The sequence below is a fragment of the Narcine bancroftii genome, unplaced genomic scaffold (assembly GCF_036971445.1).
Source record: "Narcine bancroftii isolate sNarBan1 unplaced genomic scaffold, sNarBan1.hap1 Scaffold_164, whole genome shotgun sequence".
Lineage (NCBI taxonomy): Eukaryota > Metazoa > Chordata > Chondrichthyes > Torpediniformes > Narcinidae > Narcine > Narcine bancroftii.
In genome coordinates this window covers 1,131,665-1,154,387 of record NW_027211899.1, presented here as the reverse complement: position 1 = coordinate 1,154,387, position 22,723 = coordinate 1,131,665, and positions in this window count along the sequence as shown.

The window sequence follows — 22,723 nt, the reverse complement described above, 5'->3', positions numbered from 1 at the left end:
GGTGGGACTCACTCACCTAAAAAAGTTGCACTGAGGAACTCACGAACAAACAATATCGAATTTAGCAAAATTACAAGGTTACACAGTGAAACTCAGACACATTACAAGTTTACATGGTGGGAATCACTCACATAATAAGGTCACACTGTGTAAATTACTCACACAACAAGTTTACTCTGTGGGACACACTAACATATAGTTTGGAATATGGGTTACACTAAGTAAACAAAATTATACTGTGCAACTCTCTCATATGACAAGTTTACACTGTGGAACTGACTCACATAACAAGTTTATACTGTCCATCGCCGGATGTGGATTTGTTTGCTGCCAAATGCCAGATGTGGAATGGTACTCCTACCAGATTCTGAATGTGGAGTGGCTGGCCTGCCAGATGCCAGATTTAGACTGGTCTGCCAGTGAGATGCCCGATTTAGAATTGACTACCTGCCAGATGCTAGATGTGGAATGGTTTGCCTGTAAGATGCTGAATCTGGTATCATCTTCCTGCCATTTGCTGGACATGGACTGCTCTGCCTAACAGATGCCAGATGTGGAATTGTCCATCTGGAAGATGCTGGATGTGGAATGTTCCTCTGACACATTCCAGATTTGGAATGGTACATCTGCCAGATGGTCCTCATGTGAGAATGTGGATTTACAATATAATTCGTGCCAGATGCTAGATGTGGAATTGCCCACCTGCAAGATGTCGGAGGTATAATTGTCCACCTGCGAGTCGCCAGATGTGGAATGTTCCACCTGCCAGATGCCGGAGGTAGAATGGTCCTTCTGTGAGAATCCGGATGTGGAATGGACTTTGTACCAGATGCCGGACGTGTAATGGTACAGCGGCGAGATGCCGGATGTAGAATGATCTTCTGGACGGATGCCGGATGTGGAATGAAATTCGTGCCAGATGCCAGATGTGAAATGGTATGCTTGTCAGTTTCAGGATGTGGAATGGTCCTCTGCCAGATGCTGTATATGGAATAGTCTGCCTGGCTGATGCTGGTGTGGAATAGACCACCTGCCAGTTGCAGGAGGGGGAATGGTTTGCTGCCAGATGCCAGATATAGAATGTTTTTTTTTCCCAGATGCAGCATGTGGAGTGGTCGGCCTGCCAGATGCCAGATGTGGCATTGTCCACCCACTTGATGCCAGATATTGACTAGTCTGCCTGATAGATGCCAGATGTGGACTGGTCTGCCAGCGAGATGGCGCATTTAGAATTGACTACCTGCCAGATGCTGGATGTGGAATGGTCTGCCTGTAAGATGCTGAATCTGGTATCATCTTCCTGCCATTTGCTGGAATTGGACTGCTCAGCCTAACAGATGATGGATGTGGAATGGTACATCTGCCAGATGCCGGAGGTGGAATGTTCCTCATGTGAGACTCTGGAATTACAATATAATTCGTGCCAGATGCCAGATGTGGAATTGTATGCTTGCCAGATCCCGGAGGTGGAATTGTCCACCTGAAAAAGCCCAAATGTGGAATGGTCTGCCTGCCAGATGCCAGATGTGGAATGGTACACCTGCCAAATGCCAGATGTGGAATGGTCCACCTGCCAGATGCCGGAGGTGGAATGGTCCTTCTGTGAGAATCCGGATGTGGAATGAACTTCCTGACAGATGCTGGATGTGTAATGGTACAGCGGCGAGATGCCAGAGTAGAATGATCTTCAGGACAGATACCAGATGTGGAATGGAATTCGTGCCTGATGCCAGATGTGAAAGTGTACTGCGGCAGTTTACAGTGTGGGACTCACTCACCTAAAAAGGTTACACTGAGGAATTCACTAACATAACATTTTCAATGTCGAATTTAGCGAATTACAAGGTAACACTGTGAAACTCAACCACATAACAAGTTTACACGGTGAGAATCTCACATGTAACAATGTCACACTGTCGAACACACACTATGCCAATGTTACACTCTGAGGCCCACTAAGTAGACAGGTTAACACTGAGGAATTCACTTCCATAACAATGTCACACTTTCAAACTCACTGACATTACAAGGTCAAATGGTGAGACTCACTCACACTGTGGAACACACTCACCTAAAAAAGTTGCACTGAGGAACTCACCAACAAACAATATCGAATTTAGCAAAATTACAAGGTTACACAGTGAAACTCAGACACATAACAAGTTTACATGGTGGGAATCACTCACATAACAAGGTCACACTGTGTAAATGACTCACACAACAAGTTTACACTGTGGGACTAACTCACATGAAGTTTACAGTATGGGATTCCCCAAGTGAACAAAATTATACGGTGTAACTCTCTCACACGACAAGTTTACACTGTGGAAATAACTCACATTACATGATTACACTGTGAGAATCTCTCACCTAAAAAGGTTACACTGAGGAACTCATTAAAATCACATTTTGAATATCGAATTTAGCGAAATTAAAAGGTAACTCTGTGAAACTCAGACACATAACAAGTTTACACGGTGGGACTCTCACACATAACAATGTCACATTGTCAAACTCACTCTATGCCAATGTTACACTCTGAGGCCCACTAAGTAGACAGGTTGACACTGTGGAATTCATTTCCATAACAATGTTAAACTTTCAAACTCACTGACATTACAAGGTCAAATGGTGAGAATCACTCACACTGTGGAACACACTCACCTAAAAAAGTTGCACTGAGGAACTCACTAACATAACATTTTCAATACTGAATTTAGCAAAATTACAAGGTTACACTGTGAAACTCACCCACATAAAAAATTTACACCTTGGGAATCTCACACATAAAATGTCACACTGTCGAACTCACTCCATACCAATGTTACACCCTGAGACTCATTAAGTAGAAAGGTTGACACTATGGAAATCACTTCAATAACAATGTCACACTTTCAAACTCACTCACAAAACAAATTTAAACTCTGGGAATCTCTCACATAATAAGGTGAATTTGTGGGACTCACATAATAAGGTCACACTGTGTAAATCACTCACATAACAAATTTACACTGTGGGACTCACTAACATAAAGTTTACAATATGGGATGCCCTAAGTACCCAAAATTATACTGTGGAACTCTCCAAAATAACACGGTTACACTGTGGAACACACTCACCTAAACATGTTTCATTGAGGAACTCATTAATATAACATGTTCAATATCGAATTTAGCAAAATTACAAGGTTAGACTGTGAAACTCACCCACATAACAAATTTACACTGTGGGAATCTCACACATAACAATGTCACACAGTCAAACTCACTCTCTCCAATGTTACACTCTGAGGCTCACTAACTAGACAGGTTGACACTGTGGAATTCACTTCCATAACAACGTCGCACTTTCAAACTCTCTCATATAACAAGGTCAAACGGTGGGACTCACTCACATAACAAGGTCACACTGTGTAAATTACATAACACGGTTACACTGTGGAACTCACTCACCTAAAAAAGTTGCACTGAGGAACTCACGTACAAACAATATCGAATTTAGCAAAATTATAAGGTTACACAGTGAAACTCAGACACATTACAAGTTTACATGGTGGGAATCACTCACATAATAAGGTCACACAGTCTTAATTACTCACACAACAAGTTTACTCTGTGGGACACACTAACATATAGTTTGGAATATAGGTTACACTAAGTAAACAAAATTATACTGTGCAACTCTCTCATATGACAAGTTTACACTGTGGAACTGACTCACATAACACGGTTACACTGGGGAACTCACTCACATAACAAATTTATACTGTCAATCGCCAGATGTGGATTTGTTTGCTGCCAAATGCCAGATGTGGAATGGTACTCCTGCCAGATACTAAATGTGGAATGGTTGGCCTGCCAGATGCCAGATGCCAGATTTGGACTGGTCTGCCAGTGAGATGCCGGATTTAGCATTGACTACCTGCCAGATGCTAGATATGGAATGGTCTGCCTGTAAGATGCTGAATCTGGTATCATCTTCCTGCCATTTGCTGGACATGGACTGCTCTGCCTAACAGATGCCAGATGTGGAATTGTCCATCTGGAAGATGCTGGATGTGGAATGTTCCTCTGACACATTCCGGATTTGGAATGGTACATCTGCCAGATGGTCCTCATGTGAGAATGTGGATGTACAATATAATTCGTGCCAGATGCTAGATGTGGAATTGCCCACCTGCAAGATATCGGAGGTATAATTGTCCACCTGCGAGTCACCAGATGTGGATTGTTCCACCTGCCAGATGCCGGAGGTAGAATGGTCCTTCTGTGAGAATCCGGATGTGGAATGGACTTTGTACCAGATGCCGGACGTGTAATGGTACAGCGGCGAGATGCCGGATGTAGAATGATCTTCTGGACGGATGCCGGATGTGGAATGAAATTCGTGCCAGATGCCAGATGTGAAATGGTATGCTTGTCAGTTGCAGGATGTGGAATGGTCCTCTGCCAGATGCTGGATATGGAATGGTCTGCCTGGCTGATGCTGGAGTGGAATAGACCATTTGCCAGTTGCAGGATGGGGAATGGTTTGCTGCCAGATGCCAGATGTAGAATGGTATTTTTTCTCCCAGATGCAGGATGTGGAGTGGTCGGCCTGCCAGATGCCAGATGTGGCATTGTCCACCCACTTGATGCCAGATATTGACTAGTCTGCCTGATAGATGCCAGATGTGGACTGGTCTGCCAGCGAGATGCCGCATTTAGAATTGACTACCTGCCAGATGCTGGATGTGGAATGGTCTGCCTGTAAGATGCTGAATCTGGTATCATCTTCCTGCCATTTGCTGGAATTGGACTGCTCAGCCTAACAGATGATGGATGTGGAATTGTCCACCTGGAAGATGCTGGATGTGGAATGTTCGTCTGACACATTCTGGATGTGGAATGGTACATCTGCCAGATGCCGGAGGTGGAATGTTCCTCATGTGAGACTCTGGAATTACAATATAATTCGTGCCAGATGCCAGATGTGGAATTGTATGCTTGCCAGATCCCGGAGGTGGAATTGTCCACCTGAAAAAGCCCAAATGTGGAATGGTCTGCCTGCCAGATGCCAGATGTGGAATGGTACACCTGCCAAATGCCAGATGTGGAATGGTCCACCTGCCAGATGCCGGAGGTGGAATGGTCCTTCTGTGAGAATCCGGATGTGGAATGGACTTCCTGACAGATGCTGGATGTGTAATGGTACAGCGGCGAGATGCCAGAGTAGAATGATCTTCAGGACAGATACCAGATGTGGAATGGAATTCGTGCCTGATGCCAGATGTGAAAGTGTACAGCGGCAGTTTACAGTGTGGGACTCACTCACCTAAAAAGGTTACACTGAGGAATTCACTAACATAACATTTTCAATGTCGAATTTAGCGAATTACAAGGTAACACTGTGAAACTCAACCACATAACAAGTTTACACGGTGAGAATCTCACATGTAACAATGTCACACTGTCGAACACACACTATGCCAATGTTACACTCTGAGGCCCACTAAGTAGACAGGTTAACACTGAGGAATTCACTTCCATAACAATGTCACACTTTCAAACTCACTGACATTACAAGGTCAAATGGTGGGACTCACTCACACTGTGGAACACACTCACCTAAAAAAGTTGCACTGAGGAACTCACCAACAAACAATATCGAATTTAGCAAAATTACAAGGTTACACAGTGAAACTCAGACACATAACAAGTTTACATGGTGGGAATCACTCACATAACAAGGTCACACTGTGTAAATGACTCACACAACAAGTTTACACTGTGGGACTAACTCACATGAAGTTTACAGTATGGGATTCCCCAAGTGAACAAAATTATACGGTGTAACTCTCTCACACGACAAGTTTACACTGTGGAAATAACTCACATTACATGATTACACTGTGAGAATCTCTCACCTAAAAAGGTTACACTGAGGAACTCATTAAAATCACATTTTGAATATCGAATTGAGCGAAATTAAAAGGTAACTCTGTGAAACTCAGACACATAACAAGTTTACACGGTGGGACTCTCACACATAACAATGTCACATTGTCAAACTCACTCTATGCCAATGTTACACTCTGAGGCCCACTAAGTAGACAGGTTGACACTGTGGAATTCATTTCCATAACAATGTTAAACTTTCAAACTCACTGACATTCCAAGGTCAAATGGTGAGAATCACTCACACTGTGGAACACACTCACCTAAAAAAGTTGCACTGAGGAACTCACTAACATAACATTTTCAATACTGAATTTAGCAAAATTACAAGGTTACACTGTGAAACTCACCCACATAAAAAATTTACACCTTGGGAATCTCACACATAAAATGTCACACTGTCGAACTCACTCCATACCAATGTTACACCCTGAGACTCATTAAGTAGAAAGGTTGACACTATGGAAATCACTTCAATAACAATGTCACACTTTCAAACTCACTCACAAAACAAATTTAAACTGTGGGAATCTCTCACATAATAAGGTGAATTTGTGGGACTCACATAATAAGGTCACACTGTGTAAATCACTCACATAACAAATTTACACTGTGGGACTCACTAACATAAAGTTTACAATATGGGATGCCCTAAGTACCCAAAATTATACTGTGGAACTCTCCAAAATAACACGGTTACACTGTGGAACACACTCACCTAAACATGTTTCATTGAGGAACTCATTAATATAACATGTTCAATATCGAATTTAGCAAAATTACAAGGTTAGACTGTGAAACTCACCCACATAACAAATTTACACTGTGGGAATCTCACACATAACAATGTCACACAGTCAAACTCACTCTCTCCAATGTTACACTCTGAGGCTCACTAACTAGACAGGTTGACACTGTGGAATTCACTTCCATAACAACGTCACACTTTCAAACTCTCTCATATAACAAGGTCAAACGGTGGGACTCACTCACATTACAAGGTCACACTGTGTAAATTACATAACAAGTTTACACTGTGGGACACACTAACATATAGTTTAGAATATGGGTTTCACAAAGTAAACAAAATTATACTGTGCATTTCTCTTACATGACGTTTACACTGTGGAAATGACTCACATAACACGGTTACACTGTGGAACTCATCTACATCACACGGTTACAAAGTGGAACTCACTCACATAACAAGGTTATACTGTGGAACTCACTCACCTAAAAAAGTTGCACTGAGGAACTCACTAATATAACTTTTTCAATTTCGAATTTAGCAAAATTACATGGTTACACTGTGAAACTCAGGCACATAACCAGTTTACATGGTGGGAATCACTCACACAACAAGGTCAAATTTTGGGACTCACATAATACGGTCACACTGTGTAAGTTACTCCCATAACAAGTTTACACCATGGGACTTACTCACCTAAAAAGATTACACTGAGGAACTCATTAACATCACATTTTCAAAATCGAATTTAGCGAAATTAAAAGGTAACACTGTGAAACTCAGACACATAACAAGTTTACACGTTGGGACTCTCACACATAACAATGTCACACAGTCAAACTCACTCTATACCAATGTTACACTCTGAGGCTCACTAACTAGACAGGTTGACACTGTGGAATTCACTTCCATAACAACGTCACACTTTCAAACTCTCTCATATAACAAGGTCAAACGGTGGGACTCACTCACATAACAAGGTCACACTGTGTAAATTACATAACACGGTTACACTGTGGAACTCACTCACCTAAAAAAGTTGCACTGAGGAACTCACGAACAAACAATATCGAATTTAGCAAAATTACAAGGTTACAGTGAAACTCAGACACATTACAAGTTAACATGGTGGGAATCACTCACATAATAAGGTCACACTGTGTAAATTACTCACACAACAAGTTTACTCTGTGGGACACACTAACATATAGTTTGGAATATGGGTTACACTAAGTAAACAAAATTATACTGTGCAACTCTCTCATATGACAAGTTTACACTGTGGAACTGACTCACATAACAAGTTTATACTGTCCATCGCCGGATGTGGATTTGTTTGCTGCCAAATGCCAGATGTGGAATGGTACTCCTACCAGATTCTGAATGTGGAGTGGTTGGCCTGCCAGATGCCAGATTTAGACTGGTCTGCCAGTGAGATGCCCGATTTAGAATTGACTACCTGCCAGATGCTAGATGTGGAATGGTTTGCCTGTAAGATGCTGAATCTGGTATCATCTTCCTGCCATTTGCTGGACATGGACTGCTCTGCCTAACAGATGCCAGATGTGGAATTGTCCATCTGGAAGATGCTGGATGTGGAATGTTCCTCTGACACATTCCGGATTTGGAATGGTACATCTGCCAGATGGTCCTCATGTGAGAATGTGGATGTACAATATAATTCGTGCCAGATGCTAGATGTGGAATTGCCCACCTGCAAGATATCGGAGGTATAATTGTCCACCTGCGAGTCACCAGATGTGGATTGTTCCACCTGCCAGATGCCGGAGGTAGAATGGTCCTTCTGTGAGAATCCGGATGTGGAATGGACTTTGTACCAGATGCCGGACGTGTAATGGTACAGCGGCGAGATGCCGGATGTAGAATGATCTTCTGGACGGATGCCGGATGTGGAATGAAATTCGTGCCAGATGCCAGATGTGAAATGGTATGCTTGTCAGTTGCAGGATGTGGAATGGTCCTCTGCCAGATGCTGGATATGGAATGGTCTGCCTGGCTGATGCTGGAGTGGAATAGACCATTTGCCAGTTGCAGGATGGGGAATGGTTTGCTGCCAGATGCCAGATGTAGAATGGTATTTTTTCTCCCAGATGCAGGATGTGGAGTGGTCGGCCTGCCAGATGCCAGATGTGGCATTGTCCACCCACTTGATGCCAGATATTGACTAGTCTGCCTGATAGATGCCAGATGTGGACTGGTCTGCCAGCGAGATGCCGCATTTAGAATTGACTACCTGCCAGATGCTGGATGTGGAATGGTCTGCCTGTAAGATGCTGAATCTGGTATCATCTTCCTGCCATTTGCTGGAATTGGACTGCTCAGCCTAACAGATGATGGATGTGGAATTGTCCACCTGGAAGATGCTGGATGTGGAATGTTCGTCTGACACATTCTGGATGTGGAATGGTACATCTGCCAGATGCCGGAGGTGGAATGTTCCTCATGTGAGACTCTGGAATTACAATATAATTCGTGCCAGATGCCAGATGTGGAATTGTATGCTTGCCAGATCCCGGAGGTGGAATTGTCCACCTGAAAAAGCCCAAATGTGGAATGGTCTGCCTGCCAGATGCCAGATGTGGAATGGTACACCTGCCAAATGCCAGATGTGGAATGGTCCACCTGCCAGATGCCGGAGGTGGAATGGTCCTTCTGTGAGAATCCGGATGTGGAATGGACTTCCTGACAGATGCTGGATGTGTAATGGTACAGCGGCGAGATGCCAGAGTAGAATGATCTTCAGGACAGATACCAGATGTGGAATGGAATTCGTGCCTGATGCCAGATGTGAAAGTGTACAGCGGCAGTTTACAGTGTGGGACTCACTCACCTAAAAAGGTTACACTGAGGAATTCACTAACATAACATTTTCAATGTCGAATTTAGCGAATTACAAGGTAACACTGTGAAACTCAACCACATAACAAGTTTACACGGTGAGAATCTCACATGTAACAATGTCACACTGTCGAACACACACTATGCCAATGTTACACTCTGAGGCCCACTAAGTAGACAGGTTAACACTGAGGAATTCACTTCCATAACAATGTCACACTTTCAAACTCACTGACATTACAAGGTCAAATGGTGGGACTCACTCACACTGTGGAACACACTCACCTAAAAAAGTTGCACTGAGGAACTCACCAACAAACAATATCGAATTTAGCAAAATTACAAGGTTACACAGTGAAACTCAGACACATAACAAGTTTACATGGTGGGAATCACTCACATAACAAGGTCACACTGTGTAAATGACTCACACAACAAGTTTACACTGTGGGACTAACTCACATGAAGTTTACAGTATGGGATTCCCCAAGTGAACAAAATTATACGGTGTAACTCTCTCACACGACAAGTTTACACTGTGGAAATAACTCACATTACATGATTACACTGTGAGAATCTCTCACCTAAAAAGGTTACACTGAGGAACTCATTAAAATCACATTTTGAATATCGAATTGAGCGAAATTAAAAGGTAACTCTGTGAAACTCAGACACATAACAAGTTTACACGGTGGGACTCTCACACATAACAATGTCACATTGTCAAACTCACTCTATGCCAATGTTACACTCTGAGGCCCACTAAGTAGACAGGTTGACACTGTGGAATTCATTTCCATAACAATGTTAAACTTTCAAACTCACTGACATTCCAAGGTCAAATGGTGAGAATCACTCACACTGTGGAACACACTCACCTAAAAAAGTTGCACTGAGGAACTCACTAACATAACATTTTCAATACTGAATTTAGCAAAATTACAAGGTTACACTGTGAAACTCACCCACATAAAAAATTTACACCTTGGGAATCTCACACATAAAATGTCACACTGTCGAACTCACTCCATACCAATGTTACACCCTGAGACTCATTAAGTAGAAAGGTTGACACTATGGAAATCACTTCAATAACAATGTCACACTTTCAAACTCACTCACAAAACAAATTTAAACTGTGGGAATCTCTCACATAATAAGGTGAATTTGTGGGACTCACATAATAAGGTCACACTGTGTAAATCACTCACATAACAAATTTACACTGTGGGACTCACTAACATAAAGTTTACAATATGGGATGCCCTAAGTACCCAAAATTATACTGTGGAACTCTCCAAAATAACACGGTTACACTGTGGAACACACTCACCTAAACATGTTTCATTGAGGAACTCATTAATATAACATGTTCAATATCGAATTTAGCAAAATTACAAGGTTAGACTGTGAAACTCACCCACATAACAAATTTACACTGTGGGAATCTCACACATAACAATGTCACACAGTCAAACTCACTCTCTCCAATGTTACACTCTGAGGCTCACTAACTAGACAGGTTGACACTGTGGAATTCACTTCCATAACAACGTCACACTTTCAAACTCTCTCATATAACAAGGTCAAACGGTGGGACTCACTCACATTACAAGGTCACACTGTGTAAATTACATAACAAGTTTACACTGTGGGACACACTAACATATAGTTTAGAATATGGGTTTCACAAAGTAAACAAAATTATACTGTGCATTTCTCTTACATGACGTTTACACTGTGGAAATGACTCACATAACACGGTTACACTGTGGAACTCATCTACATCACACGGTTACAAAGTGGAACTCACTCACATAACAAGGTTATACTGTGGAACTCACTCACCTAAAAAAGTTGCACTGAGGAACTCACTAATATAACTTTTTCAATTTCGAATTTAGCAAAATTACATGGTTACACTGTGAAACTCAGGCACATAACCAGTTTACATGGTGGGAATCACTCACACAACAAGGTCAAATTTTGGGACTCACATAATACGGTCACACTGTGTAAGTTACTCCCATAACAAGTTTACACCATGGGACTTACTCACCTAAAAAGATTACACTGAGGAACTCATTAACATCACATTTTCAAAATCGAATTTAGCGAAATTAAAAGGTAACACTGTGAAACTCAGACACATAACAAGTTTACACGTTGGGACTCTCACACATAACAATGTCACACAGTCAAACTCACTCTATACCAATGTTACACTCTGAGGCTCACTAACTAGACAGGTTGACACTGTGGAATTCACTTCCATAACAACGTCACACTTTCAAACTCTCTCATATAACAAGGTCAAACGGTGGGACTCACTCACATAACAAGGTCACACTGTGTAAATTACATAACACGGTTACACTGTGGAACTCACTCACCTAAAAAAGTTGCACTGAGGAACTCACGAACAAACAATATCGAATTTAGCAAAATTACAAGGTTACAGTGAAACTCAGACACATTACAAGTTAACATGGTGGGAATCACTCACATAATAAGGTCACACTGTGTAAATTACTCACACAACAAGTTTACTCTGTGGGACACACTAACATATAGTTTGGAATATGGGTTACACTAAGTAAACAAAATTATACTGTGCAACTCTCTCATATGACAAGTTTACACTGTGGAACTGACTCACATAACAAGTTTATACTGTCCATCGCCGGATGTGGATTTGTTTGCTGCCAAATGCCAGATGTGGAATGGTACTCCTACCAGATTCTGAATGTGGAGTGGTTGGCCTGCCAGATGCCAGATTTAGACTGGTCTGCCAGTGAGATGCCCGATTTAGAATTGACTACCTGCCAGATGCTAGATGTGGAATGGTTTGCCTGTAAGATGCTGAATCTGGTATCATCTTCCTGCCATTTGCTGGACATGGACTGCTCTGCCTAACAGATGCCAGATGTGGAATTGTCCATCTGGAAGATGCTGGATGTGGAATGTTCCTCTGACACATTCCGAATTTGGAATGGTACATCTGCCAGATGGTCCTCATGTGAGAATGTGGATTTACAATATAATTCGTGCCAGATGCTAGATGTGGAATTGTGCACCTGCAAGATGTCGGAGGTATAATTGTCCACCTGCGAGACGGCAGATGTGGCATGTTCCACCTGCCAGATGCCGGAGGTGGAATGGTCCTTCTGTGAGAATCCAGATGTGGAATGGACTTTGTACCAGATGCCGGACGTGTAATGGTACAGCGGCGAGATGCCGGATGTAGAATGATCTTCTGGACGGATGCCGGATGTGGAATGAAATTCGTGCCAGATGCCAGATGTGAAATGGTATACTTGTCAGTTTCAGGATGTGGAATGGTCCTCTGCCAGATGCTGGATATGGAATGGTCTGCCTGGCTGATGCTGGTGTGGAATAGACCACCTGCCAGTTGCAGGATGGGGAATGGTTTGCTGCCAGATGCCAGATATAGAATGTTTTTTTTTCCCAGATGCAGCATGTGGAGTGGTCGGACTGCCTGATGCCAGATGTGGCATTGTCCACCCACTTGATGCCAAATATTGACTAGTCTGCCTGATAGATGCCAGATGTGGACTGGTCTGCCAGCGAGATGCCGCATTTAGAATTGACTACCTGCCAGATGCTGGATGTGGAATGGTCTGCCTGTAAGATGCTGAATCTGGTATCATCTTCCTGTCATTTGCTGGAATTGGACTGCTCTGCCTAACAGATGATGGATGTGGAATTGTCCACCTGGAAGATGCTGGATGTGGAATGTTCCTCTGACACATTTCGGATGTGGAATGCTACATCTGCCAGATGCCGGAGGTGGAATGTTCCTCATGTGAGACTCTGGATGTACAATATAATTCGTGCCAGATGCCAGATGTGGAATTGTATGCTTGCCAGATCCCTGAGGTGGAATTGTCCACCTGCAAAAGCCCAAATGTGGAATGGTCTGCCTGCCAGATGCCAGATGTGGAATGGTCCACCTGCCAGATGCCAGATGTGGAATGGTGCACCTGCCAGATGCCAGAGGTGGAATAGTCCTTCTGTGAGAATCCGGATGTGGAATGGACTTCATGACAGATACTGGATGTGTAATGGTACAGCGGCGAGATGCCAGAGTAGGATGATCTTCTGGACAGATACCGGATGTGGAATGGAATTCGTGCCAGATGCCAGATGTGAAATTGTACAGCGCCGAGTTTACATTGTGGGATTCACTCACCTAAAAAGGTTACACTGAGGAATTCACTAACATAACATTTTCAATGTCGAATTTAGCGAAATACAAGGTAACACTGTGAAACTCACCCACATAATAATTTTATACGATGGGAATCTCACATATAACAATGTCACACCGTCGAACACACTCCATACCAATGTTACACCCTGATACTCACTAAGTAGAAAGGTTGACACTGTGGAAATCACTTCGATAACAATGTCACACTTTCAAACTCACTCACAAATCAAGTTAACACTGTGGGACTCACTTACATGAAGTTTACAATATGGGATTCCCTAAGTAAACAAAATTGTACGGTGAAACTCTCTCACATGAAAAGTTTACAGTGTGGAACTGACTCACATAACAAGGTTATACTGTGGCCTCACTCACCTAAAAAGGTTACACTGAGGAACTGACTAACATAACATTTTCAATATCGATTTTAGCAAAATTACAAGGTTACACTGTGAAACTCAGACACATAACAAGTTTACATGGTGGGAATCTCTCACACAACAAGGTCAAATTTTGGGACTCACATAATAAGGTCACACTGTGTAAGTGACTCCCATAACAAGTTTATTCTGTGGGACTCACTCACCTAAAAAGGTTACACTGAGGTACTCATTAACATCACATTTTCAATATCGAATTTAGCAAAATTAAAAGGTAACACTGTGAAACTCAGACACATAACAAGTTTACATGGTGGGAGTCTCACACATAACAATGTCACACTGTCAAACTCACTCTATACCAATGTTACACTCTGAGGCCCACTAACTAGACAGGCTGACACTGTGGAATTCACTTCCATAACATCGTCACACTTTGAAACTCTCTCATATTACAAGGTCAAATGGTGCGACTCACTCACACTGTGGAACACACTCACCTAAAAAAGTTGCACTGAGGAACTCACTAACATAACATTTTCAATACTGAATTTAGCAAAATTACAAGGTTACACTGTGAAATTCACCCACATAACAAATTTACACCTTGGGAATCTCACACATAAAATGTCACACTGTCGAACGCACTCCATACCAATGTTACACCCTGAGACTCACTAAGTAGAAAGGTTGACAGTGGAAATCACTTCCATAACAATGTCACACTTTCAAACTCACTGACATTACAAGTTTACTCTGTGGGAATTTCTCACATAATAAGGTCAATTTGTGGGACTCACATAATAAGGTCACACTGTGAAAATTACTCACATAACAAATTTACACTGTGGAACTCTCCAAAATAACACGGTTACACTGTGGAACACACTCACCTAAACATGTTTCATTGAGGAATTCACTAACATAACATGTTCAATATCGAATTTAGCAAAATTACAAGGTAACACTGTGAAACTCACCCACATAACAAGTTTACACTGTGGGAATCTCACACATAACAATGTCACACAGTTAAACTCACTCTATACCAATGTTACACTCTGAGGCTCACTAACTAGACAGGTTGACACTGTGGAACTCACTCACATAACAAATTTATACTGTCAATCGCCGGATGTGGATTTGTTTGCTGCCAAATGCCAGATGTGGAATGGTATTCCTGCCAGATACTGAATGTGGAGTGGTTTGCCTGCCAGATGCCAGATGTGGAATGGTCTGCCTGTAAGATGCTGAATCTGGTATCATCTTCCTGCCATTTGCTGGACATGGACTGCTCAGCCTAACAGATGCCAGATGTGGAATTGTCCATCTGGTAGATGCTGGATGTGGAATTTTCCTCTGACACGTTCCGGATGTGGAATGGTACATCTGCCAGATGGTCCTCATGTGAGAATGTGGAAGTACAATATAATTCATGCCAGATGCCAGATGTGGAATTGTCCACCTGCAAGATGTCAGAGGTATAATTGTCCACCTGCGAGACGCCAGATGTGGAATGGTCCAAATGCTAGATGCCGGAGGTAGAATGGTCCTTCTGTGAGAATTCGGATGTGGAATGGACTTTGTACCAGATGCCGGACGTGTAATGGTACAGCGGCGAGATGCCGGATGTAGAATGATCTTCTGGACAGATGCCGGATGTGGAATGAAATTCGTGCCTGATGCCAGATGTGAAATGGTATGCTTGTCAGTTGCAGGATGTGGAATGGTTCTCTGCCAGATGCTGGATATGTAATTGTCTGCCTGGCTGATGCTGCAGTGGAATAGACAACCTGCCAGTTACAGGATGCGGAATGGTTTGCTGCCAGATGCCAGATGTGGAATGGTTTTTTTCCCCAGATGCAGGATGTGGAGTGGTCGGTCTGCCAGATGCCAGATCTGGCATTGTCCACCCACTTGATGCCAGATATTGACTAGTCTGCCTGATAGATGCCAGATGTGGACTGGTCTGCCTGCGAGATTCCGCATTTAGAATTGACTACCTGCCAGATGCTGGATGTGCAATGGTCTGCCTGTAAGATGCTGAATCTGGTATCATCTTCATGCCATTTGCTGGACATGGACTGCTCAGCCTAACAGATGCCAGATGTGGAATTTCCATATGGAAGATGCTGGATGTGGAATGTTCCTCTGACACATTCCGGATGTGTAATGGTTAATCTGCCAGATGGTCCTCATGTGAGAATGTGGTAGTACAATATAATTCATGCTAGTTGCTAGATGTGGAATTGTGCACCTGCAAGATGTCGGAGGTATAATTGTCCACCTGCGAGAAGCCAGATGTTGAATTGTACACCTGCCAGATGCCGGAGGTGGAATGGCCCTTCTGTGAGATTCCGGATGTGGAATGGACTTTGTACCAGATGCCGGACGTGTAATGGTACAGCGGCGAGATGCCGGATGTAGAATGATCTTCTGGACAGATGCCGGATGTGGAATGAAATTCGTGCCAGATGCCAGATGTGAAATGGTATGCTTGTCAGTTGCAGGATGTGGAATGGTCCTCTGCCAGATGCTGGATATGGAATGGTCTGCCTGGCTGATGCTGGAGTGGAATAGACCACCTGCCAGTTGCAGGATGCGGTTTGGTTTGCTGCCAGATGCCAGATGTGGTATGGTTTTTTTTTCCCAGATGCAGGATGTGGAGTGGTCGGCCTGCCAGATGCCAGATCTAGCATTGTCCACACACTTGATGCCAGTTATTGACTAGTCTGCCTGATAGATGCCAGATGTGGACTGGTCTGCCAGCCAGATGCCTCATTTAGATTTGACTACCTGCCAGATGCTGGATTTGGAATGGTCTGCCTGTAAGATGCTGAATCTGGTATCATCTTCCTGCCATTTGCTGGAATTGGACTGCTCAGCCTAATAGATGATGGATGTGGAATTGTCCACCTGGAAGATGCTGGATGTGGAATGTTCCTCTGACACATTCCGGATGTGGAATGGTACATCTGCCAGATGACGGAGGTGGAATGTTCCACACGTGAGACTCTGGATGTACAATATAATTCGTGCCAGATGCCAGATGTGGAATTGTATGCTTGCCGGATCCCGGAGGTGGAATTGTCCACCTGCAAAAGCCCAAATCTGGAATGGTCTGCCTGCCAGCTGCCAGATGTGGAATGGTCCACCTGCCAGAAGCCAGATGTGGAATGGTCCACCTGCCAGATGCCGGAGGTGGAATGGTCCTTCTGTGAGAATCCGGATGTGGAATGGACTTCATGACAGATGCTGGATGTGTAAAGGTACAGCGGCGAGATGCCAAGGTAGAATGATCTTCTGGACAGATACCGGATGTGGAATGGAATTCGTGCCAGATGCCAGATGTGAAATGCTACAGTGGCGAGTTTACAGTGTGCGACTCACTCACCTAAAAAGGTTACACTGAGGAATTCGCTAACATAAAATTTTCAATGTCGAATTTAGCGAAATACAAGGTAACACTGTGAAACTCACACACATAACAAGTTTACACGGTGGGCATCGCACATATAACAATGTCACACTGTCGAACACACTCTATACCAATGTTAGACCCTGAGACTCACAAAGTAGAAAGGTTGACACTATGGAAATCACTTCGATAACAATGTCACACTTTCAAACTCACTCACATAACAAGTTTACACTCTGGGAATCTCTCACATTATAAGGTCAATTTGTGGGACTCACATAATAAGGTCACACTGTGTAAATTACTCACACAACAAATTTACACTGTGGGACTCACTAACATAACTTTTTCAATATCGAATTTAGCAAAATTACAAGGTTACACTGTGAAACTCAGACACATAACAAGTTTGCATGGTGGGAATCACTCACAATAAGGTCACACTGTGTAAATGATTCACAAATCAAGTTAACACTGTGGGACTCACTTACATGAAGTTTACAATATGGGATTCCCTAAGTGAACAAAATTGGACTGTGAAACTCTCTCACATGACAAATTTACAATGTGGAACTGAATCACATAACACGGTTACACTGTGGAACTCACTCACATAACAAGGTTATACTGTGGAACTCACTCACCTAAAAAGGTTACACTGAAGAACTCACTAACATCACATTTTCAATGTCAAATTTTGCGAAATTACAAGGTTACACTGTGAAAATCAGACACATAACAAGTTTACATGGTGGGAATCACTCACATAACAAGCTCACACTTTGTAAATTACTCACAGAATTTTACACTGTGGGACACACTAACATATAGTTTGGAAAAATGGTTACACTAAGTAAACAAAATTATACTGTGCAACTCTCTCATATGACAAGTTTACACTGTGGAACTCACTCACATAACAAATTTATACTGTCAATCGCCGCATGTGGATTTGTTTGCTGCCAAATGCCAGATGTGGAATGGTACTCCTGCCAGATACTGAATGTGGAGTGGTTGGCCTGCCAGATGCCAGATTTGGACTGGTCTGCCAGTGAGATGCCGGATTTAGAATTGACTACCTGCCAGATGCTAGATGTGGAATGGTCTGCCAGTAAGATGCTGAATCTGGTATCATCTTCCTGCCATTTACTGGACATGGACTGCTCAGCCTAACAGATGATGGATGTGGAATTGTCCTTCTGGAAGATGCTGGATGTGGAATGTTCCTCTGACACATTCCGGATGTGGAATGGTACATCTGCCAGATGGTCCTCATGTGAGAATGTGGATGTACAATATAATTCGTGCCAGATGCTAGATGTGGAATTGTCCACCTGCAAGATGTCGGAGGTATAATTGTCCACCTGCGAGACGCCAGATGTGGAATGTTCCACCTGCGAGATGCCGAAGGTGGAATGGTCCTTCTGTGAGAATCCGGATGTGGAATGGACTTTGTACCAGATGACGGACGTGTAAAGGTACAGCGGCGAGATGCCGGATGTAGAATGATCTTCTGGACGGATGCCGGATGTGGAATGAAATTCGTGCCAGATGCCGGATGTGAAATGGTATGCTTGTCAGTTGCAGTATGTGGAATGGTCCTCTGCCAGATGCTGGATATGGAATGGTCTGCCTGGCTGATGCTGGAGTGTGATAGACCACCTGCCAGTTGCAGGGTGTGGAATGGTCTGCCTGTAAGATGCTGAATCTGGTATCATCTACCTGCCATTTGCTTGAATTGGACTGCTCAGCCTAACAGATGATGGATGTGGAATTGTCCACCTGGAAAATGCTGGATGTGGAATGTTCCGCTGACACATTCCGGATGTGGAATGGTACATATGCCAGATGCCGGAGGTGGAATGTTCCTCATGTGAGACTCTGGATGTACAATATAATTCGTGCCAGATGCCAAATGTGGAATTGTATGCTTGCCAGATCCCGGAGGTGGAATTGTCCACCTGCAAAAGCCCAAATGTGGCATGGTCTGCCTGCCAGATGCCATATGTGGAATGGTCCACCTGCCAGATGCCAGATGTGGAATGGTCCACCTGCCAGATGCCGGAGGTGGAATGGTCCTTCTGTGAGAATCCGGATGTGGAATGGACTTCATGATAGATGCTGGATGTGTAATGGTACAGCGGCGAGATGCCAGAGTAGAATGATCTTCTGGACAGATACCAGATGTGGAATGGAATTCGTGCCAGATGCCAGATGTGAAATGCTACAGCGGAGAGTTTACAGTGTGGGACTCACTCACCTAAAAAGGTTACACTGAGGAATTCACTAACATATCATTTTCAATGTCGAATTTAGCGAAATACAAGGTAACACTGTGAAACTCACCCATATAACAAGTTTACACGGTGGAATCTCACATATAACAATGTCACACTGTCGAACACACTCCATACCAATGTGACACCCTGATACTCACTAAGTAGAAAGGTTGACACTATGGAAATCACTTCGATAACAATGTTACACTTTCAAACTCACTCACATAACAAGTTTGCACTATGGGAATCTCTCACATAATAAGGTGAATTTGTGGGACGCACATAATAAGGTCACACTGTGTAAGTGACTCCCATAACAAGTTCATACCGTGGGACTCACTCACCTAAAAAGGTTACACTGAGGAACTCATTAACATCACATTTTCAAAATCGAATTTAGCGAAATTAAAAGGTAACACTGTGAAACTCAGATACATAACAAGTTTACATGGTGGGACTCTCACACATAACAATGTCACACTGTCAAACTCACTCTATACCAATGTTACACTCTGAGGCCCACTAACTAGACAGGTTGACGCTGTGGAATTCACTTCCATAACAATGTCACACTTTCAAACTCACTGACACTACAAGGTCAAATGGTGAGTCTCACTCACACTGTTGAACACACTCACCTAAAAAAGTTGCACTGAGGAACTCACTAACATAACATTTTCAATACTGAATTTAGCAAAATTACAAGGTTACACCGTGAAACTCACCCACATAATAAATTTACACCTTGGGAATCTCACACATAAAATGTCACACTGTCCAACACACTCCATACCAATGTTACACCCTGAGACTCACTAAGTAGAAAGGTTGACACTGTGGAAATCTCTTCCATAACAATGTCACACTTTCAAACTCACTGACATTACAAGTTTACTCTGTGGGAATTTCTCACATAATAAGGTCAATTTGTGGGACGCACATAATAAGGTCACACTGTGAAAATTATTCACATAACAAATTTACACTGTGGGACTCACTAACATAAAGTTTACAATATGGGATGCCCTAAGTACCCAAAATTATACTGTGGAACTCTCCAAAATAACACGGTTACACTGTGGAACACACTCACCTAAACATGTTTCATTGAGGAACTCACTAACATAACATGTTCAATATCGAATTTAGCAAAATTACAAGGTTACACTGTGAAACTCAGACAAATAACAAGTTTACATGGTGGGAATCGCTCACAAAACAAGGTCACACTGTGTAAATTACTCACACAACATGTTTACACTGTGGGACACACTAACATATAGTTTAGAATATGGGTTTCACTAACTAAACAAGATTATACTGTGGAACTCACTCACATGACGTTTACACTGTGGAACTCACTCACATAACACGGTTATACTGTGGAACTCACTCACCTAAATAGGTTACACTGAAGATCTCACTAACATAACATTTTCAGTATCGAATTTAGCGAAGTTAAAAGGTAACACTGTGAAACTCACTTACTACATAACAAGTTTACATGGTGGGAATCTAACACATAACAATGTCACACTGTCAAACTCACTCTATACCATTGTTACACTCTGAGGCTCACTAACTAGACGGGTTGACACAGTGGAATTCACTTCCATTACAACATCACACTTTGAAACTCATATATTACAAGCTCAAATGGTGGGACTCACTCACACTGTGGAACACACTCACCTAAAAAATTTGCACTGAGGAACTCACTAATATAACTTTTATAATATCGAATTTAGCAAAATTACAAGGTTACACTGTGAAACTCAGACACATAACAAGTTTGCATGGTGGGAATCACTCACAAAACAAGGTCACACTGTATAATTTACTCACACAACAAGTTTACACTGTGGGACGTACTAACATAAAACATAACAATTACAGCACGGAAACAAGCCATTAGGCCCTTCTAGTCCGCACCGAACCAAAAACCCCTTTCTAGTCCCACCTCCCTGCACAATGCCCATAACCCTCCATCTTCTTCTCATCCATATACTTGTCCAACCTTTTCTTAAATAATACAATTGACTCCTCCGCCACTATTTCTCCCGGAAGATCATTCCACACGGCTACCACTCTCTGAGTAAAGAAGTTCCCCCTCATGTTACCTCTAAACCTCTGCCCCTTAATTCTTAACTCATGTCCTCTTGTTTTAATCTTTCCTCCTCTTAACGGAAATAGTCTATCCACATCCACTCTGTCTATCCCTTTCATAATCTTAAATACTTCTATCAAATCCCCTCTCAACCTTCTACACTCCAAAAAATAAAGACCTAAATAGTCCAATCTCTCCCTATACTCTAGATGCTTAAACCCAGGTAACATTCTGGTAAACCTTCTCTGCACTCTCTCCACTCTGTTTATATCCTTCCTATAATTAGGCGACCAGAACTGCACACAGAACTCCAAATTAGGCCGCACCAACGTCTTATACAATCTCAATATCACCTCCCAACTCCTATATTCCATGCAATGATTGATAAATGCCAGCATACTAAAAGCCTTCTTCACCACCCTATTCACGTGAGTTTCTACCTTCAGGGAACGATGTACCGTTACTCCTAAATCTTTCTGCTCTTCTGTATTCCTCAATGCTCTCCCATTTACCACGTATGTCCTATTCTGATTCTTCTTACCAAAATGAAGCACCTCACACTTATCAGCATTAAATTCCATCTGCCATTTTTCAGCCCACTTTTCTAAGCAGCCCAAATCCCTCTGCAATCCTTGAAAACCTTCTTCATTATCCACTATTCCACCTATCTTAGTATCGTCTGCATATTTACTAATCCAATTTACCACCCCATCATCTAGATCATTATTGTATATAACGAACAACAATGGGCCCAATACAGAT